The sequence below is a fragment of the Pyxicephalus adspersus genome, chromosome 3 (genome assembly GCF_032062135.1).
Source record: "Pyxicephalus adspersus chromosome 3, UCB_Pads_2.0, whole genome shotgun sequence".
NCBI classification, from domain to species: Eukaryota; Metazoa; Chordata; class Amphibia; order Anura; family Pyxicephalidae; genus Pyxicephalus; species Pyxicephalus adspersus.
In genome coordinates this window covers 63808632-63830054 of record NC_092860.1, presented here as the reverse complement: position 1 = coordinate 63830054, position 21423 = coordinate 63808632, and the positions used below count along the sequence as shown (strand labels likewise).

Sequence of the window (21423 nt, the reverse complement as noted above, 5' to 3'; positions counted from 1 at the left end):
CCCCTTCTGATCACTTACCCGTAATTAAGTGCAGGAATCTCCGTTAGTGCAGGGATCAGCAGCTTGCTTCCTTGTTCAGAATCGTGTGCAGGCTTTTTACTATCAGTTAGGCTCAGGAATAGACACGCCCTGCAGCCAGCATCAGAGACACACATGCTGCAGCCAGCATAAAGGACACACACGCAGGATCAGATATCTGGAGCTGTCTTATAAACGGGTAAGTGTCTTATTTTAATTATTTTTTTAAAAATCGGGGGTGGCTTACTTAATGGGGATGTCCTAAAATCGGGGAAACACGGTAGTCATGATCTTGTTTACCCGGCTGAACCACCGAGATATGGTCAGGGAGAAGTTTGCTTACAAAGGAATGCAAGCTTTTGCGGCATTGAGGAGATGCTTAAGCAAGGAATTATGGTACTTTTTCTTAATGAAAGTGGACAAATGCAACAGAGCTAATTCCTGTTTATTGCAGATTGACACATCTGCTAACTCGTAAATAATGTCTGCTACTTGGGACCAGAAAGGAGTTATAGGAGTACACTCCCAAAATACATGAATCAGACTACTACCCACATCTGTCCTTCATCTCCAACACCTTGTGAATACCTGTGGATAAATTTTCGCTAGGACAGCTGGAACCCTTTACCATCACCTGGTCAGTAGTTTGTAATTCAGTTCCTGAAAGGAGTTACTTACTGATGCTTTGTGACCAAAATATAGAAGATGTTCCAGCTGCTCCAGCGGACGGAGCAAACCCCTCTAATAGTAACTGATATGCAAATGACAGTGTACCTTGTAATGGGCCCTCACCAATACATGTGGACTCTAAACTAGACAGCGGCCAGTCAAACTGGGTTGGAGTAGGAAGGGAATTCCAAAAATGCAGACTCCGCCAGGGACCCAATGGGGGGGGGGGGGGGGGAGAATGCTCCGATTGTAACACAGTCACCGACAGCCATCCCAAGCTATCGGAAAAATGTCTGAAAACTCCCTATTCCTTCCATATACAAAACAGTGGCAGTGTTCTCCCCAGAATTTTTTTTCAGCCGGGTAGGGGAAACTGGGTGCTAAAAAAGTTTGCGGGGCTAGACAGCAAATTTGAAGCTCCTAGTTATTTATGCCATAGGTATCCAGTAAGCCCTGCTATTGTGGTCAGTGTTCTACTTACCTAGATATCTACTTATACTTTGTTCCAACTTTCTAATGCCTGGCTTGTTAGAATGTACAATTTTTCCATTTTTTTGTATTTTGCCCCAACAGTCCAGTGCTGTGTATTTTAATGCAACTCCCTAGAGTTTCATGTTTTAATAGTGTAATATTGTGATCAATGTGGCTTAACAAATTAGCAATAAAAAATGCCCCTGAGTGACTACTTGGCAATTGCTAGGCACCTGGGATTGGTAAGTGCTGGGCTTTTTTTAGGCCTAGCAGTTTTTCAAGCAGCAGTGGTTCCTGGCGAGAAGTATGTGAGGAGTAAACGCAGCAAATGCAACGTTCCTGTCAGTGTGAAATCTGCCTAACTTCAGGTGTCACCCTCCTAGTGCTATACCTAGGTAACACAAAGAGCATCATGCATGTGATCGCAGATGGGAGCAGGACAGCCAGTGCCCTCCTCTCATCACTGCAAAAAACTGCCTGTGAAATTTATCCACCTGCAGTATGATAGATGTGTATGTAAAGTCTGTTTGTCAGATTCTGCAGCCTAACAACTAATTGTGTTCAATTCTTTAGATCTCCTAAATTGTTGGTTGTAATTAACTAAAATGTGTAGGGTACACAGGGGACTCTCATAGCTACTAATAACCAACATTTCTTTTTTTAATTTCAAGAATTTCAAAATATGGGGATCAGGAGTTTAAAAACTTGTGGAAATTGAACATTTGGGTTGCTGTTTTATAGTGCACCTAGGAGCCCAAAATTGAAAATGCAAAGGACACCTGGGGCCCACTTACATAGCAAGAAGCATTGGGGTGGGCCCCCTAAATATTTTACCTACCTTTCACTAAACTATAATTGTAATACTATGCTGCCCTTTCTGCTTCTGTTCTCTGAATTCCAATTTATCTGGAATGAGGAGGTGCAGGAAACTGAAAATGTAGGTGCAAGTGGGGAACAGATGTATAAACCCCTAAAATTTCATTAGCACTGCATCATTAGAACATAAAAACCTCTGCCCATCAAACTGTCTGCTTCCCTACCTTGAACCCCAATTTCTCTAGAACAGAGAGGTGCATCATAGGTGCAAGTAAGGGACACTTGTGGCTAACACCCCCCAAACTTCATGGCATCATTACATAAAATCTGCCCATCAAAACACGCTGCTTTGTTACACATGACTGTACCCTACCAGTACCTAAACCCCAATTTCTTTTTGATGGGCAGAGTTTTTATGTTCTAATGATGCCATTATGATAAAACTTTAGAGGTGTTATCCACAGATGTTCCCCACACATTTTCAATTTCCTACACCTCCCCATTCCAGAGAAATCGGGTTTTCAGTGTTGGAAATGGGCAGTAATGTGTAACAGGGCACTGCGTTTGCCATAGTAATGACATTTTAGTGTGGGGGGGTTATCAAAAGGTGTCCCCCCCCCGCACCTACATTTTAGGCTTTGTACAGCCCACCATTCTAGGGAAATTGGGGTTAAAAGAAGAGAAGAAGACAGAGTAACATAATATGACAGTTATAGATTGCTCCTTCCTACGTAAGTGGCCCTGGGGGTCCCCAATTTGCATTTTTAATTTGGGACTGCAAGGCACACTTGCTTTTTATACTGCAACTCCAATGTTGTATTTTCAAAAGATTTTACAATTCTGATCCCCATATCATGAAATTTGAAAAAGCTGGGGTGCTGAAATTGTTAATGGTGCCAACTATAGGTGTCCCCTGTGCACCCTGAAAGTTACAGGTCATTATGACATACAGATTAGGGGATATAAAGGTTTATACACAGAGAGCTGTAAAGCTGAGGAATGTGTTATTTATACACACACTGCTCTGCTAACGTCATTACACACGTCCACTGTGCACAATGTTTTTTGTTTTTTTTTTTGTTTTTTTTTCCAAAAGACTCGGCACAGCTATGAGATGGGGGAGGGATAGCCTGTGTCCCGATCTCCTCATAGCTGTGCTGTGCCCTCCTCACTCCACCCAGCTCTAATCAGCTATCAGCTCTTATCAGCGGAGAACGGAAAGAGCAGAGCAGCCTCTCCAGTGTCTGTTTAGAGCTGCTGAAAATGTGCCAGGCAGAATAATCACAGCAGGTGGGTGGACCGGCCCCCAAAAATGAGCTGGGGAGAACTATGAGTGGGTCAGAGAGACCTGGCAGAAACTGTGGTGACTCAAATACAGGAGTCAGTGGAGATGAATAGTTCTGTAACCCCGCTACTCAAAAATATTTCCGAGCAATGCGCATCTTCGGACCGATAAGCGGATGTTTAAGCCCTCCCGCAGGCGCATCAGGGGGAGACGCTCCAGCTAATGGCACAGACGATAAAGCTTCCTCCAACCCCACCCATGGTTTCTGCCCCCATGCCTGCAGTATATCAACCGAGCCAGATACACAGTCTCTTGATAAAGGACCGGGTCCGGAAAGACCATACCCTCTTTCACTTTGGGCTGGCAAAAGCGTTACATCTACCAAACCAGGAGTGTGTGCTGTCTACAACGCTGCAAATCCCTTTTAAGAGAATTCAACAAAGGTAGAAAATTCTAATTTACTAGCAAAGAAAGATAAGGCGGAATTTGGGTCCCAAGATAAGTGATGGTCGTTTTCGCCCACTTAAATGGGAAATAAGGTGATATGCCTTTAATGAGCTTCTGCAGGAGGGAGAGACATAGTGCTTTGGATTTGTGGAGATTGATTTTATAATTGGATACCTTTGATTTAATTTCAGTTAGTGAGTTAGGCAGGGAGGTCCTGGGTGATATAAATTGCCGCTTCTTGCAGCTCCCTGCATGTTGGAATTGTGCCGCACTTGGCGGAGGAACGGTTCCAATATCAAAATAAAGATAAGTGATGACAAAGGACACCCCTGTCGAGTACCATTACTAATTAAAAAGGACCGCAAAAGCGAACCATTAACTTTATTTGGAGGTCAACCAGAGTTTAATTTAATAAAACAAAATTTTATTGTTCCAACAACAAAATTTAAAAGATTAGGAAGGAGCTGTGTCACTATAAATGAATCACCTCTTGATTTTCTTGTAAAAACCAGAAAAATAATGACTCCAATCAGTCATCATGTAGGAATTTGCCACAACTTCAAGACTGAGAGCATATCGTTTCAGCCTTAGAATGGGTACCACCCAATCCCAGAGAGGGGATATAGACAATGTCCTACTCCGCCGGGAAGCTAAATGGATTTTTTCAATAAATGCCAAAACACCACCTGGGTTGAACAATGTACTTTCCTTCAAACTTTTTTGAAGGCCATCTTAAATGACCCTTCCAAACATTAAAAACCTTTTTCAGCTAGCACATAGCATGGTATGGTATGTTAAATTCAAGACCACTTACACACATCTGCTGTAGTATGTTGGACCTCATATATTTTAATAAGGTCTGTTTGATAACGCTTGTTACAATATATATGACTATCCTCCCTACAACCACTTTAATGATACCATATCTCTTTGATAGGATAATAATAAAGATACGTTATCTCTTTGATATGATAATTATGATATGTTATCTCTTTGATACATGATAATTATGATATGTTACCTCTTTGATACATGATAATTATGATATGTTACCTCTTTGATACATGATAATTATATGTTACATCTCTGAAATATATGTTTTTTATTGCTACTGCTTAGTACCCCCATATGCTTAAAACATATACAAAGAAAAATTCTTTCTACCTCTCTGAACCAAAGATTAATTTGTATATATCAGAATAAATATTACCCATGTGAAAAGCTGGACTAAATTTCGGTAAATCAACCGTTAATTTTCAGCAAACAAAGAGTGAACACAAACATAACCCCACTTAATAAAACACAAGTAAAGGCGGAAGCCGGAAGCCGGCAGAACTAGGGACAAACACAGAGTCAGGACGGAAGCACTATTACGTCACACAGATGGCTCAGCCCATTTAAGCACGAACAGCAGATAGCACTGTCCCCTTTTGGATGAATGCCCGCAGCTCACCCACATACCACAACGAAAATATTGAGTATTTTCTATGAACTACCATTCAAACATCCTTATTACAAAACAACAAACTTACTAATGCAAAACCCTTGTCTCTGTCTTAGCTCCATACGAGAAGACAACACTTTATCTTCCCCTGCTGGATCACTGTCATTTACTTCTACTAAGGTAGAGGCTCTATCCTTTAATATTTATTCCTTATTCACATAATAGCTATTTCTCTATCACAAACTTTTTATCCCCTTTATTAAAGACAGACAGAGATGTCATAATCATTGTGCATATGAAAGTCCTGGAATAAACATTTCAAGCTTCTATCACACCGTTCACTCCACTCGAACATCTGGAAACACCAGCAGGTAACTAGCTAGCTAGCTCTTAATGCAGTAAAAAGCCCTAGCAATAATACTTTGCAATAATAAAGTCTTGTTTGGTTTCTTTTTTCCTTTTTTTCTTTATTGATTCATTGTAAACATCAGTCTAACATGCAGTCAGTGCATATATATGGATGTTAATACTGTATATTGTTAAAAATTCTAAGGTCTCCCCTTACCCGAGGAAGCCCGGTTCAGGCGAAATGCATCAGTTGGGACACCTTACCGCCATCGCTAACCTAATAGGATACTAAACCATATTGCTATTTTCTGCGTAACTAGTGGGTATATGTTAGCCTAGGGTTTATTTATAGAGACACAGCTTTTAATCTTTTAAATTATGTTGTTGGAAAAATAAAATTTTGTGTTTTTAAATTTACCTCTGGTTGCCCTTCAAAAGCCTGGCTGTCCCTCCCTCCTCTTCTTCTCTTCCTCCCACAGGATTGTAAATAAGCACAACTCAAATCACCTTTAGTGGGGTCAGACCTGGAAGGGTGTCCTTAATCCAAATTGTACAGGTTTTCGTAAAAAATCCGAAAGGAGGTCTCTGCAATGTCTTGGATAGAGTGCACCGACCAACCGGTTGTAGATGTACTATTTGGGATGAATGCCCTGGCTCTTTTCTCCTTTAAAGCTCAGACCAATGCCCTGCCACACTTAGAGTGTTCATAGTGAAACCCTTACATTTAGTGATCAGAAACTTCATCTTGAAGCGGTACAGTTCCCTAATACGTTCTCTAGTAAGTATAATCTGGTGTTCTAGTGAATATGATGTCAATTATGAGAAACATCCAGATTATGCAATTCTAAAAGTAATTGGTTCAGCCTTGCCTCTCTTTCTAAAGCTACGTACACACGGCAGATTTTTATCGCCCGATAATCGGCATCGGCCAATTATCGGGCGAAAATCTTCCGTGTGTACAGTTGGTGTCGTCCATCGTCCGGACGACCGACCTGCCGGATCCACGGACGATGGACGACAGCCGATCGTAATGAAAGGGAAGGGGAGAGCGCGCAGCAGGGTGCCGCTCCGTCGCTCTCCCCCCTCCCCTCTCCATAGAGCATGAACGGTGCTGTATGTACAGCATCGTTCATGCATCTTGCAGCCCCTTGTCATTGGAAAGGATCGTGAAATATCCTTTCCAACGACAAAAATTGCAAGCGTGTACGCAGCTTTACAGTTTTGGCCTTGTTGGAAAGAACCCTCTATTGTAGCACTTAAGTGCCTCCACAAAGACGTGGACTAGCCACTGATGAGCCATTGAACTCTTTGAAAAAAGATCTGAGCTCGTCTAGTGACTGAGTCTCAATATTATTGTGCACCTCAGGAGACTCCAAGAGTAAATCATTCAATAGGAGGAAAATGTCACGAGAACGTCTTTGGGGTAGTGGACGCCACCTGAATCACAATGGAGACTGGCGCATGGTCTAATATGGAAATCCCCCCAATGGTGAATGAAATAACCATAGGAAAAGAATGATGTTAAATCATGAAAAAAATCAATAAGGAAATAGGATTTATGCATTGCCGAATAAAAATGTGTAATCCTTTTCAGAACCTTTGGACATGTCCAGTTTAGGAGAAAAAGCAAATTTAAAGGGGAACTATACTCAAAACTAGTGGCCAGCTTGTGACTGGCAAGTTTACGTTTTCTTTCTCTACTGACCTTCTCCTCCACCCACTCCCCCTCCCTCTCCCCACCCCCTACCTTACTGCACGCAGAGCTCACAAGCTCAGCAGCTGCAGATAGAGCAGTCGCACATTGATAAAAATATGCATAATTAGGGCAGTGGGAGGGGATTAGAAACACCCCCACCACAGGTGGCATTTCCCAGATTGCAACTCACTGCCTAGGCGATGGAGAGACCTGGGGGTGTGGCTAGAACACGTTTTTAATGTTTAAAGATAAAAGCAAGCTAAAAAAAAAAAAAGTATTCAGATGATTATACCTTTGGCTTATGTGCCTTCGCTAAATTCCACTAATTCAAGCACAACTTCCAAAAATTAGATGTAGATGGTGTTCGGGAAGTACACATTACCGAGAGTGAATTTTTGGGCACCAATCATTTCTTTTACTAGCAAATATTTAGCCTCGGGGTCAGGCTGGTATGCAATAAGGGACCACTGCAATGATTTATGCAGAAGAATGCTTATACCCTAGGATTTGGAGTCTGTTGAGTTGCCGTTATAAACTGTGTGAAAGTAGTGATCAGACAATTTCTGAATCAAGTCATGCCTAAAGTGTGTCTCTTGTAAAAACACCACCTAGCTTTTATACCTATGTAGTTCAAGAAGGACAATTTCTCACTTGATAGGGGAATTTAAACCTTTGACGTTAAGCAATGTGACCTGCCATGAATACAATATACAAAACAGGGGGGAGGGGTGGAAAAGACACAAAAAAGGACAAGAACCAGAAAAACTGAAAAAAATTATCAGAAAAAGAACATTACCCAAAAAAGGGAGAATACTCCTTGCAAAGGTTATAAAAAAAAAAAAAAAGTACCTACCTATATGACTCTCAATGTTGACGAGCTGTTGCTCATCAACGGGTACTAGGGATAAGAAAAAATACATACATCTATCATAGTTGTTTAAAATGTGTAAAAACCGCAAAGCATGGGAGTCAGTAGATAAAGGAACACATATTGCACAGTTATCAAGTAGCGTACAAGCTCCCAGCGAAATTATTCCAAAAAACAGGATGGCCTTCTACCATTTCAATATCAAACATAGAAAGTATGCAAACAAAGAGGAGAATCCAACCATGCCCACCTAGACAAACATATACCCATATGAGGATTCTTGTAAAATAGGAAAATGAACCAAATCAAATACACAAAAGGTACAGTACCAATAAAAATTTTAGCAGATACGCAGCTAACTGCACAATGTACTGATAGGTTAAAAGATAATACCAATGTCCAAAAGATAATACCAACTCCTCCTAGAAGAAATAGGCCAATACAACCAGGAATGCAGGCTGGTAAGCCAAAACCACAGAAAAAATATTGGACCCACAGAGGCGTCGGCCAATCCTCGTTCGGTCTTGCAGGAGGCATCTCATTGGAACACATGGAATTACTAGGCCTATATTGATTAGGATTCTAAGGTATCATGAGCCTATTGAGGAAGTAAAAGTGTCTATTGGGAAAGTCATTCAGTCCGGAACCTCTATAGGGGGTATCTGAAGTAAACCAAATAAAGCAACTGTCTGTGTAGTGAAAAAGTGGTGTCACCTTTGAACACCAGTAATTGATAAGGATAACCCCATTTGTAAGTTGCTTGCGCTGAACGAATGGCATATAGCAATGGATGTAGAATACGCCACATCCTCAGAGTATGGCTTGAGATCTGGGAAAATTTGTATCTGCCCCCCACCAAAATCAAGTGGACCGTGCCTCCACGCTTGCTTTATACCCTCCTCTTTAGGATTATAGAAACGGATCCTGCATAAAACATCCTTTGGAGAGGCTCCAGAAACGCCACATGCTCCACTTGCCCTATAGACGCCCAACTCTATGGCTGTGGTCAAAGGACGATTCAAAAACAGATTAAGGATCGCTTTGACTGTTGTCCTCAGGTCAGAACCAGCCACTGCCTCAGAAACACCCTGGATCAGCACAAAATTTCTGCGGTTCCTGTTTTCGTTGTCTTCAGTGCGCAGAAAAAGCGAGGTAAGTTGAGCTTGCATATGGGATGTAACACCCTTAAGGGCTGTTAAGCGAGCTGTACTCACCGAGGAACCAGACTCCAGTACTGAAACCTGTGTCCACTGACACAATTTGTTGTTGAAGAGCATCCAACTCTCGTTTGAGGGAATTCTCAATCCGTGTTGCAAGATCGTTGAGATCATCTTTGGAGGGGAGCTGGCGAAAGATGGCTTCTAGCTGTACATGTGAGAATGCTGGTACCTATTCACTGATGCCTGGAGAGGAGCCTGCCGTCAGCAACAGCAGGATGAGCGGGCAGGGGTCAGGACTACACCGGAGATCAGCAGGAGTGTCTGAGGCATCATGAGAGGAGCCCACATGCTCTTGTCTCGCATCAGGCGGAACATGCCATCTTAGCTTCCATGGAGGCTTCAGGGGATTCCAATGTTGGAGCAAGAACTGCCTCAGATTCCGCTGTTTCTGTGCAGAGTTTTCCAGCGATGGTACATATGCAAGAAATGGAGGAAATGCTTTTGTGAAGTGACCAGGCTGTAAAAATCTCGTTGACGGCAGAGAGCTACTACGAGAATTTGCTTGTTGAAGTTGCCATTGCGTGACTATGCCCCGATCTTTTAAATGTGTTTTAAATGTACATACACAAACACAATTTAAAAGCATTAAAACCCAAAGCTCAAGGAAAACAAAACATTGTATTGTAGGGCTACCCCTGAACTGCAAAAGTAAATTCTTGCTTATGTCTTTTGTCTATGCCTATAAATGCTTGTTTCTGCGCCTTTAAAATCTATTACTACTTGCTGGTGACATCCCACCGAATCCCCCAGATACTCTCTCTTCCCTACCCTTTCACCAAGATACAGCCCCCCCCCCCCCCCCCCCCCCCCCCCTTCCCATAAGTTCTTACCTCCTTTCTCTGGCAGTCTATGGAATGCCAGATCTATCTGTAAGAAACTAACCTCCATTTACTACCTTTTGCTCTATAAAACTCTAAACTTCCTGGCTCTCACTGAAACTTGGCTTTCGTCCTGCGATTCTACCTCTGCTACTGCTCTTTCCTATGGAGGCCTGCACTTCACACATACCCCTAGATTTGGCAACAGAGCCCCTGAAATGAAGTGATTGTGTAAAATAAAAAGGCTTTAGTTCCTCACATTTTTATGCAATGTTTTTGTTCAACCCACTGAATTAAATCTGAAAGTCTGCAGTTCAACTGCATCTGAGTTGTTTCATTTAAAATAATTGTGGTAATGTACAGAACCAAAATCAGAAAAAAGTTGTCTCTGTCCAAATATTTATGGACCTAACTGTATGTCGCCAGTCACACAGTCAAACACAGACCTGGTATTCTCCAAACTCTGCAACCTCACCCACCTTGACAACTCACCATTTCCTCTTTCTGATCACAACCTTATCACCTTCAACAAATCTAATTCTTGCCCCCCTTTTGCCACATCCCAGACCTGGTCAATGGCAAAGAAAAATCCGTAACTTTGACCACAACATATTGTGTTGCATCCCTAATCCCCCACTAGGTTCAACCACACTCTTACTTTGGCTAAAGATCAAGTGGCTCCTGCCACCTTCTGCTACCTCTGCCCTGAAAAACCCTGTCCTGGCACAACAAACGCACCAAACATTTACAAAAGGCTGTTCATGCAACAGTGGAGGAAATCTGGCTTCACCACCAACTTCCTGGACTACAAAGCCAGACTACAACAACATTATTTCTCCGCTGTCATTTCCTCTCAAGCTTCCAACCCACGAAGCCTCTTCTCAACAATTGACTCCCTCCTAAACCACACACCTGCTTCCCCCACATCGACCTTCTCTGCCCAAAACATAGCCACCTATTTGACAAAATCAGACATGAAGTCTCTGCTCACCGTGCTACTCCAACTATATCCACCTGTAAATCATCACTAACCTCCCTCAGCCCTGTTACTCTGGATGAAGTCTCCTTCTCTTCCCTCATCATCTCCATCTACTACCTGTCTGCCTGACCCAATTCCCTCTGAACTACTCTGTGCCCATTCCTCCACCTTGGCCCCCACACTAACTGAACTATTCAAACTCTCCCTTTCTACTGATATCTACCCCTCGGCTTTCAAACATGTCATTATTTTCTCAATCCTTAAGAAACCCCTACTTAGACCCCACCCTAAATTCTAGCTACCCTCCAGTCTCCCTTGTCCCATAGGTTTCTAAACTTCCTAAGGGCCTTGTCTATAAAAGACTCACCGATTACCTGAAGACCAACTCTCTCCTTGAGCCTCCCCAATCTGGCTTTCGAGCTGCCCATTCCACCGAAACAGCCCTTCCTAAGTTTCTTTCAATGGTAATTCCTCCTCTTCCACTCTCCTCCCTGTTGGTGTTTCCCAAGGGGCAGTCTGTTTGGTTCTCTTTTCTCTGAATACCTCCTCTCTCGGTAGTCCCATAGCCTGCTTTGGTTTACAATACCATCTGTATGATGATGACACTCAAATCTATCTGTCCATCCCTGACTTGTCTCCCTCAGTCCTGGTTAAGGTATCATGCTGCCTGTCGGCCATCTCATCATGGATGTCTGACAGATTTCTGAAAAAAACAAAATCATCATGCCCCCCCACATTCCAAATCTCCCCCTGACATATTCCTAACAGTTAACAACACTGTCATTTGTCCCTCCCCTCAGGCATGTTGCCTTGGCATCACCTTTGATTCTGACCTCTCATTTATCCCTCATATTCGGAACATTTCCAGGTTCTATCACTTTCACCTATGCAACATAGCCAAAATCCAAAAACATATCCAAACACGCTCTTATCTCTTGTCTGTAACATCCCCCTCTCTGGTTCACTAACCCAACTCTCTTCTTTACAATCTATTATGAATGCTGCAGCCAGACTTTTCTATCCTTCCTACCACTCCTCTTCTGCTACATGTCTTTGTAGTTTTCTTTATTGGCATCCATTTCACTTGAGAATCAAACTCAAGCTCCTGTGCCTTTAAATAATTCCACAGTTCTTGTCCCACTTACCTTTCTGACCTGGTAGAAAAATACTCCCCTAGATGCTCTCTTCGTTCCTCCAATTACCTACTAATGACTTCCTCACTCATAACCTCGTCAGACACACAGCTCCAAGACTTTTCTAGCTCTGCCCCAACTTTCTGGAATGGTCTTCCTTGCCTTATTCAGCTTGCTCCTACTTTCTGTTTATTAAAAAGAGGACTCAAAACCCATCCTTTTAAACTTGCCCAACCATCTTCTTCGGTCTCCTAAACCTTCACTACTTTCTACCACTCCATATCTCCCCTCCTATTGTGTGATACTTCCTCCACCTCCTAGGAGGTCCTCTCCTCCTATATCACTGTCTGTAGCTGTCTTTCATTTGCAACCCCTATTTAATGTACAGTGCTGCGTAATATGTTGGCGCTATATAAAACCTGTTTATTAATAATAATAATGCCTATGGGGATAAGAACCTTATTCCCTCGCTCACACATGCATCACCTTCTTGCAACCAGTCCCATGCTGACTGCTGTGTAAGCTGTAGTGAGAAGAACGGAAATAATCCCCTACAATAAGAACCAATGTAAGGGGAGGAGACCGAGTACCCACCCACAACCTAAACCATAAGGAAAAGATTGAAATATATATTTAAACAAGAAAAGCCACCTTCTCTGCACCTAAGATCAATTTCCAATATGGAAAACTGTCTACTGGTTAAATAAATCAAAATGTTTAATTGTTTTTATTATTATTACTGGCAGCACGGGATGCTCAGAGGTTAGCACCCTGCCTTTGCAGCGCTAGATCCCAGGTTCGAATCTCACCCAGGACACTATCTGCATGGAGTTTGCAGGTTCTCCCCGTGTCTGCGTGGGTTTCCTCCAGGGACCCTGGTTACCTCCCACATTCCAAAAACATGCAGGTAAGTTAATTGGCTTCCCCCAAAATTTATCTTTAGCCTGTGTTAATGACATATCACTATAGTAGGGACATTAGATTGTGAACCCCTTTGAGGGACAGCTAGTGACATGACTATGGACTTTGTACAGCGCTGCGTAATATGATGGCGTTATATAAATACTGTGTAATAATAATATTATTATTAACCAGTATTTATAAAGCTCCAACATATTATGCAGCTCTTTATAAAGTCCATTGTCACAGTCTAATTTCCCTACCAGTCATAGGTCATTAACACAGCCTAAGGACAATTTATGATTCTGCATGTATTTGGGATGTGGGAGGAAACCTCAGTACCTGGAGGAAACGCACACAAACGTGGGAGAACATACAAACTCCTTGCAGATTCCTAGCACAGAATCGAACCTGTGACCTAGCACTGCAAACGCGAGAGCCCTAAACACTGAGCTAACCATGCTGCTCTATTAGAAATCATGAATGCCGTTTGCTTCATTCTGTATAGAACAATCTGGTTTGCTATTAGAGCACTGTTATAAAGAAAGCATCCATAATGGTATGAGGGTGTGTTAATGCACATTGCATGGGGTAGACCCACCAAATTGAACAACATATGTAGTCATTCTGACTAAGTCTTTTTCTGGAAAGGCCTTGCTTATTTTAGTAGGACTAGCATGTATTACATGCCCATAATAGAGGAGTTCAGGAGCAAAATTGGCCTGCCTGCAGTTCACGTCAATCAATAAAAACATTTGGCAAATTATGACATAAAAAAATACAACAAAGGGGACTGAGGCAGTGGTCGCCAACTTTTTGGTTGTCATGGACCACTAATTTCACTGACCCCAGATGGAAAGCCGTGTGTCACTCAAACAGGAAGACACTTCCTCCAGAGTGACATCATGATGCCAGAACCCGCCCACATCACAAGAGGTGATGCAATAGTTTGGAAATGTGTTGATGACATCTAATTTAACATAGTATATTTCTTTTTAAAATGTAAACATTTGATATGTTGTCCCTACAGTGTTTGCACATAAATATAAGGGTTACAGTGTGATCCCCAGAAAATGTTTTCAGCCGGGTGGTGGGAAGCTATAGCAGGGTGGTGGGGCAAGACACAGCAAATTTAGTGCTCCTAGTTATTTATGCCACAGGTATCCAGTAACCCATATTATTGTGTCAGTGTTCTACCAACCCCCTAAACTTTTTTTCTACCAACCCCCTAAAATTTCTAATGCCTGGTATTATGCCCAAACTGTTCAGTGCTGTCTATTTTAATCCCATTGTGTAATCCGTTGTAGAAGTGTAATATTGTGATCAAATTGGCGTAAGATGTTAGGATTAGTTCACATTTAGCAGTAAAAAAAAATGGGCAATTTACCCCTCTTGAGTGACTACTTGGCAACTGCTAGGCACCTGGGATTGGTAATAGTTGGAGCTTACTCAGGCCTAGAAGTTTTTTAAGCAGCAGTGATTCCTGGCGAGAGGAAAATGAGGGGTAAACGCAGAAAAAGCAACCTTACTGCCAGGGTGATTTCAGCCTAACTTCAGATGTCACCTCCTAGTGCTATATCTAGATAACGCAAAACTTTTGTCTGTCCATGAACTAAGCCCAGGGAGTCCCAGGCTTGCTCAGCTTCCCTCTTCTTTCTGATGCTCATCATTCCATCAAGTGCTGATCTCATTGGGCATGCGTGAGATTGAGCACTTTTTTACCATTCTAGGAAATCCCGTTTATGTGTTCCCAATGTTGGGCATGCGCAAAAGGATCAGGCAACAGCCAACTGGAATATGTGACACAAATATCCCAGGAGGCTGCAGATTTACCCTGCAATCTTTACCACTATGGCAATAAAGACCGAAGGGGAGGGGTCCTCCCTAAAAAAAACAAAAAAAAAAAAAACTCATCACTGTCCATATTTTATGGGCAAAAAAAACTGCCTGCAAAATGTATCCACCCGCAGTGTGATAGCTGTGTGTGTCAAGTCTCCTTGCCATATTCTGCAGCCTAACAACTCACTGATCAAACCTTCATGTCTCCTAAATTGTTGGTACACAGGGACTCTCATAGCTACTAATAACCAAAATTTCTTTAAAGAATATCAAGATATGGGGATCATCAACTTGTGCAATTGGAACTTGTGCATTTGGGTTGCTGTTTAATAAGAAATGGCACCTAGGAGCCCAAAATTGAAAATGCAAGCGATGCCCCCAGCGATGTCCGGCATCTGAATCCCCGACGTGTTAAAGTTGGGGACACGAGGCCAGGGGAAGCAGATGTTGGCCGGGCATATGCTCGAGAGCCTTAGGCTGGAGGGCAGGACCATAGGTGCTGGTAGGCGGGAAAGTGTGTGTGGTGTGGGTGTGTCAAATAGGTATCAATTTAGGGGCCCCACCCTAATGCTCCTTGTTATGTAAGCAGCCCCAGGGGTCCTCAATTTGCATTTCTAATTAAGGACTTCTAGGCGGATTTGCTTTTAAAACGGCAACCCCAATGTTATATTTTCACAAGTTTTTACAATTGTGATTCCCATATCTTTAAATTCCCTGTTTATATGGAGGTTTGTACACACAGAGTTGTAAGGCTGCAGAATGACATGCAGTTACACACACCGCTATGAGTACTGCTAATGACATCATTACACACTATGTTTTTTGTTTTTAAAATAAGACTCAGCACAGCTAGAGAAGAAGAACAGGCAGCCTGTGTCCCGATCTCATCATAGCTGTGCTGTTTCCCTGCTGGCTCTTATCTGCAGCTGGAATCCTCAGAATGGATGATAGATGGGAAAGGAACAGCTTCTCAGTTGTCTGTTCAGAGGATTGGAGCTGCTAAAAAGAGATGGGCGGAGGGGGCAAGGCAGCCGGGCTGCCCGCCCACCAAAAAGGCACTGCGGAGAACTATGAGTTACAATGTTTTTTATAACATTGTCTCTGGAAAAAAACACCCCACTCCCCTATTGCAGACTTAGATCTGCGATGAGAATGGGCAGGTTCTGGCATCATGACATGACTAAAGGGGAAGTTTTTTCTCCTTTGAGTGACACTCGGCTCCCCGCGCATGTGCAGTCCAGAGCCGGCAAATTAAGTGGTCTGCCAGTTGGCGACCACTGGTTTAAAGGAAAGCTGGTGGCATCGCTACCTAGGTGAGTGGACCTGTTGGCACACTGTGCATTGGCATCCATCTGGATTTCCTTGCACACCCTGCGGATTCTCTGTCCCTGATGGACACAGAGACATGGGAAGTAAAACAGGAAAAAGAGGACTTCTGTCAACACAAAAAAACAAAAAAAAACAAACACTTTTTGTTTCACTTTCCCAACCATGTGTTATACACCGTTTGGACACTATATAAGCAGGACACATTGAAGACCACGAACCTTGCCAAGAATTTAAGCCTACGTGGATGTTTGATACCAAAGTCCGATCCAGGGCATTCACCTTTCTGTTTCAACACCTTTGTGCTGCTGACAAGAAATCTACCCAACTTAGAGGGTTGAGCACATTACAGGCTAACCCAGGGGCTTCTATTCTCAGAACAGGACTTAGACATCCTGCCCTCCTGACACCAGGGACCACATCGCTCCACTAAGAGGAAAATTGGAAAACTTCCCCTAAAGAAGCAAAAAAAAAAAAAAAAAAAAGATGAAACATGTTGTGTCAACGAGACTCACTACACTGACATATTCAACATCTAGAATATCTCCAATCTATTTCTTTAATAGTAGAACTCTGTTTAGAAACGTTCTTGTTTATACAAGGGCTGTTACCTTACCAATACTTTACCTAATATTGATTTATCGATAAATAAATCAAATTGATTTTGCCAAAAAAATCCCTGCTTTATTTGTTGTCACTAACTCCAAGGGACACAAACTCCTTTTTTACTATAACTCTAGGATTAGCAACTTGTCTTATTTTAAAGGTTAAGAGGATTAACACACAAAATGTTAAAGGTTTGTTCTGGTACATAAATATTTTTGATATAAATACACACACGCACGTATTCATAACATTACAATGGTCCTCTATTTTAAACATGAGGGTAATCTTCATATACAAACACTAGAGGTTAGCGACACATCATGAACAGGATAAACACTAGCAGACGTCATACGTAGGTGTGTTACATAAACTGTCCGGCTTGAGGATTTGCATGAAAGCAAACACAAAAAGCCCGTAACCCAGACACGAGGGCACCCTGCTGACCAACGTGCACGCCGCTTCCGCTTCTCTTAAACTTACTTCTACACGCCCATCTCTCCTTACAGTCCGGTTGGCGGAGTATAACAGGGGAACGCGCATCCTAGTAAACTGAAGTCAAACAAACCCGATGGAAATAGAAACGTAACACAAATCATGACACAAACACATTCAGATGTGGGCCAGTCAGGGTTAGGCATTGTTACCTTCGTCACTCTCCTTCCCCACCTCCCCCATCGCTAATACCCAGGGGACGTGCCAACAGGCAGGGGGGTTATATGGTTGTCTCCATCATGAGGAGTGCGAGAGCCTCTCCCTTTTAGCCGTCAGAATGTATTCAACAAACTTTTAGTGAGGCCATGGTCTGCGAGACGCCCCCACCATTAAACCCCATGTACTGTCACACCCTAGCCAAGCACCTTCCATGTTTACACGAAAGGAAGAGGATAAAGAGTTCTGTACCAGTTTAAAGCGTCTAACTAAACCCCTTAACATCTGATAGCTCCGCTGCCACCTTACAGTCTTCCTGGGCTGTTTTTTATGCTTGCCGCTTACATCGTAAACACAAAAAAACAACTTCTAGTAGTTTCGGCCTACTACTTCACCATTATCCCTCCAAACTCTGTTAAAGTACATACAAGATATGTAGGAGTAACGGATAGAACTTGCACCCTGCTCACCTTTCGCTCTGTGAGGGGGAAACAAAAATCTCCACGGAAAATCGATTGCACCTTCTAGCCGATGGCTGCCAGTATCACATTCCTACACACGCCGCGCATTCCTGGCTAGGCTCACCCTCCCCAGTGTACGATTGCAGGAGCGCGCACGTTTCTTGCCCTCAGTTCGCGCTCGTCCTCGTCAGGCGCGTTGTTTAGGACAATCAGTCAGTGTTTTTTCCCCGAGTGCCTGAGACAGTACACCAAGCAGAGAATGTGTTACACAGTTACATAGTAGTTTGAGGTTTAAAAAAGACATCAGGTTCAACCAGTAGGGAAATAAACATCCTAGATATAAAACCTTTTAAGATATAGTTGGTCCAGAGGAAGATAAAAAAAAAAAAACCCTGGTACAATTTGCTTCAATGGGAAAAAAATCCTGATTCCATGAGGCAATCGGATGTTCCCTGGATCAACAGTCGCTGTTATCTTTACTTTAAAGCTATAATACCCAGTTATATTTTGTGCTTCTAGAAAAGCATCCAGCTTTTTCTTAACCCCCCCCCACCCTAGCGTTCTAATTCTGTCCGCATTTCCACGCAAAAAGCGTTACATTTTTTTTCATGGAAATTTATTTTACATTGTAAGCCTATAATTCGTACGCATAACTCACCAAAATATGTCCAATATAATAAATGTCCAATATAATAAATGTAATAATAAACTTTAAATAAAAGAACACAAACATCTGTTAAAATAAAAAATAGTGATTCATGTAATATAACTGTACAGTGGCATATATAATATATATATAATTATATATATATATTAAATCAATATTTTGTTTCTATTGGACTCAATACAGCTATTTTGTATTGAATCCAATACAAAATTATTTGAATTGTCCGCCCCTCCTCCCGCCTGAACCGACTCATACACCAACGTCACCAGGAAACCCCGAGATCGTCTCTGTATTGGCTGGCTGGAGATCAGAGGAAGAAGAGGTGTCCCGAAGACCTGCGGAAACCAGCAGGACGCCGGGGGACCACAACGGAACAAGGTAGGCTGGTTTTTTAAATCTTTTTAGCAACCCAGAGTGTGACCGGATTACCGCTTTTTGCATGGAAAATCCACCCCGAGTCACACTTAGGATTTTCGCTAGGGGGGTTAAAGTAATCTATAGTAGTTGCTGAAACTACTTCCTGAGGGGGCCGATTCCACATTTTCACAGACCTTACAGTGAAGAATCTCTTCCTTATCGGGAGCTTAAACTTCTTTCCCTCCAGACGCAAAGAGTGCCCTCTTATTCTTGGTAATGTTCTCAAAGTTAAAAATTGGGAAGAGAGTTCCATATGGACCATTTATATATTTATACAGGGTGATCATATCCCCCCTTAAACATCTCGTCTCAAGGGAGAAAAGATTCAGTTCATCTAATCTCTCCTCGTAGCTGAGCGCCTCCATTCCTTTTATTAGTTTAGTTGCCCTTCTCTGCACTCTCTCCAATTCCACAATGTCCTTTTTGTGAACTGGTGCCCAAAACTGGACTGCATAATACTGATGTGGTCTGACCAAAGCTTTGTACAGGTTCAGGATTATGTCTCCATCTCTGCAGTCTATTCCTCATTTAATGCAAGAAAGTACTTTACTAGCTTTAGATATTGCAGCTTGGCATTGCATGTTGTTATTAAGTCTATGATCTACCAGAACCCCCAGATCCTTTTCCGTTTCTGACTCCCCCAAATGTATTCCCCCTGGACAGTATGAAGCATGTTGTTAGCCTCCAAGTGCAAAACTTAACATTTATCTATATTAAATGTAATTTGCCACTCGGTTGCCCAATCCAACAGTACATCCAGGTCTGCTTGTAGATTATAGACATCCTGTATAGACTTAATTTCATTACATAGTTTGGTGTCATCTGCAAACACAGAAATGGTACTTTTAATCCCACACTCTATATCATTTATAAAGATGTTAATCGGTAAAGATCCCAACACTGAATCCTGGGGTACACCACTAATAACCTTAGACCATTCAGAGTATGAATCATTAATCACTACTCTCTGGATGCAGCCTTTAAGCCAGTATTCCATCCATTTACAGATTGCCTTTTCTAAACCTATTACCTGTCTGTGGGGTACTGTGTCAAATGCTTTAGCAAAGTCCAAGTACACTATATCAACTGCTACTCCACTGTCTGTCACGCATGGAGAGACATGACCACTAGGGGATGCTGTGGCTTGCACGGAGGTGATGTGAGCCTAGAGAAGGGCCAATTCACAGAGTCTAAGCAGTAACAAGGTTTTCTCCAGAGCTTTTGATGGTGAGGATGTTGCGCCGCTGGTTACTGCCAGGTTGTCAGGTCACACACCACGGGTCAATTGCCAGGGATCAAAGAGACAGACACTACTGACACAGGGGTCTCTGTGGGCACAGGGAACACAGGAGACACTAGAAGCAACAGGAGGCACAGAAGACTCAGGGATATCCACAGACGGGAACACTGGAAATGCACAGAGAAGTTGGCTGGGAACCAACAAACTGGACAACCAGGGGTTAATGCATGAGCTGGACAGAGGAAACACTGAATTAAGTGCCAGGTAAACAGGAAATAGCTCACAAAACAAGGGGCTCTGCACCTAGTGCAGTGTGTGAGTTAGCTAAATAGCCAGGGCTGGTCAAGAGGCTATTTTGATTGGCCAGCAGATTGGACAGAATTGATTAAGCTTGGAAACAAAGGAAAGCCTAGCGTCAGAACTGCCAGCTTGCGCAGGAGAGTGGCGTCTGCGCTTTACTGAGGAAAAGGTAAGTGTGACATTACCCCCCCTTTGGGTACTTCTGATGAAGGAGAAACAGGGGGGACTGGAGGTTCCAGAGGCTGCTGAAAGGATGGAGCTAATCAAGCGGAGAGGAGATTTCCCCTGGAAACGTATATCAATCTGGGTGGCCAGGGAGATCAGGACATCCAGAGCAGTGGGAATTTCTCGACCAGTCAACTCATCCTTAATGCGATTGGAAAGGCCCTGCCAGAAGGTAGTGTGAACGGCCTCGTTGTTCCAGGCAAGCTTCACCACCAAAGTGCGAAACTTAACAGTGAACTGGCCCACAGTAAGTGACTCTTGGCGGAGAAGCAGGAGAGCGCTGGTTACTGAGGAGGTCCGAAGTTGATCAAAAACCCTCCTAAAAAGGCTCAGGAAACTTCAGTGTTACAGGTGACGAATCCTTCTTTCCCAGAGTGGAGACGCCCATGCCAAGGCTTCTCCAGAAAGCAGGGATATCACGTACGCCACTTTAGCCCTCTCAGTAGGAAGCTTTGTGGCTGAAGCTCAAAATGTATATTGCACAGGTTGATGAAGCCATGGCAGGCCTTAGGATCCCCAGAAAATCATTGTGAGGGTGATAGGTGAAGTGCAGAGGCCACTGATATTGCAGGAGACTGGACA

General features: G+C 42.8%; 1 protein-coding gene across 3 annotated transcripts in view; it reads right to left on the bottom strand.

Moving 5' to 3' along the window:
* Positions 1-18133, bottom strand: part of REST (RE1 silencing transcription factor) — a 38608-nt gene extending 20475 nt beyond the window's left edge. For 2 of the 3 annotated variants that reach the window (XM_072404944.1, XM_072404946.1), the window contains exon 1: positions 18002-18133. The gene's annotated coding sequence lies outside the window, so the exon portion shown is untranslated. Of the gene's footprint in view, positions 1-16498; positions 16733-18001 lie in introns of all 3 variants that reach the window. The other variant, XM_072404945.1, reaches the window with a different exon arrangement.
* Between the last annotated feature and the right edge of the window lie 3290 nt (positions 18134-21423).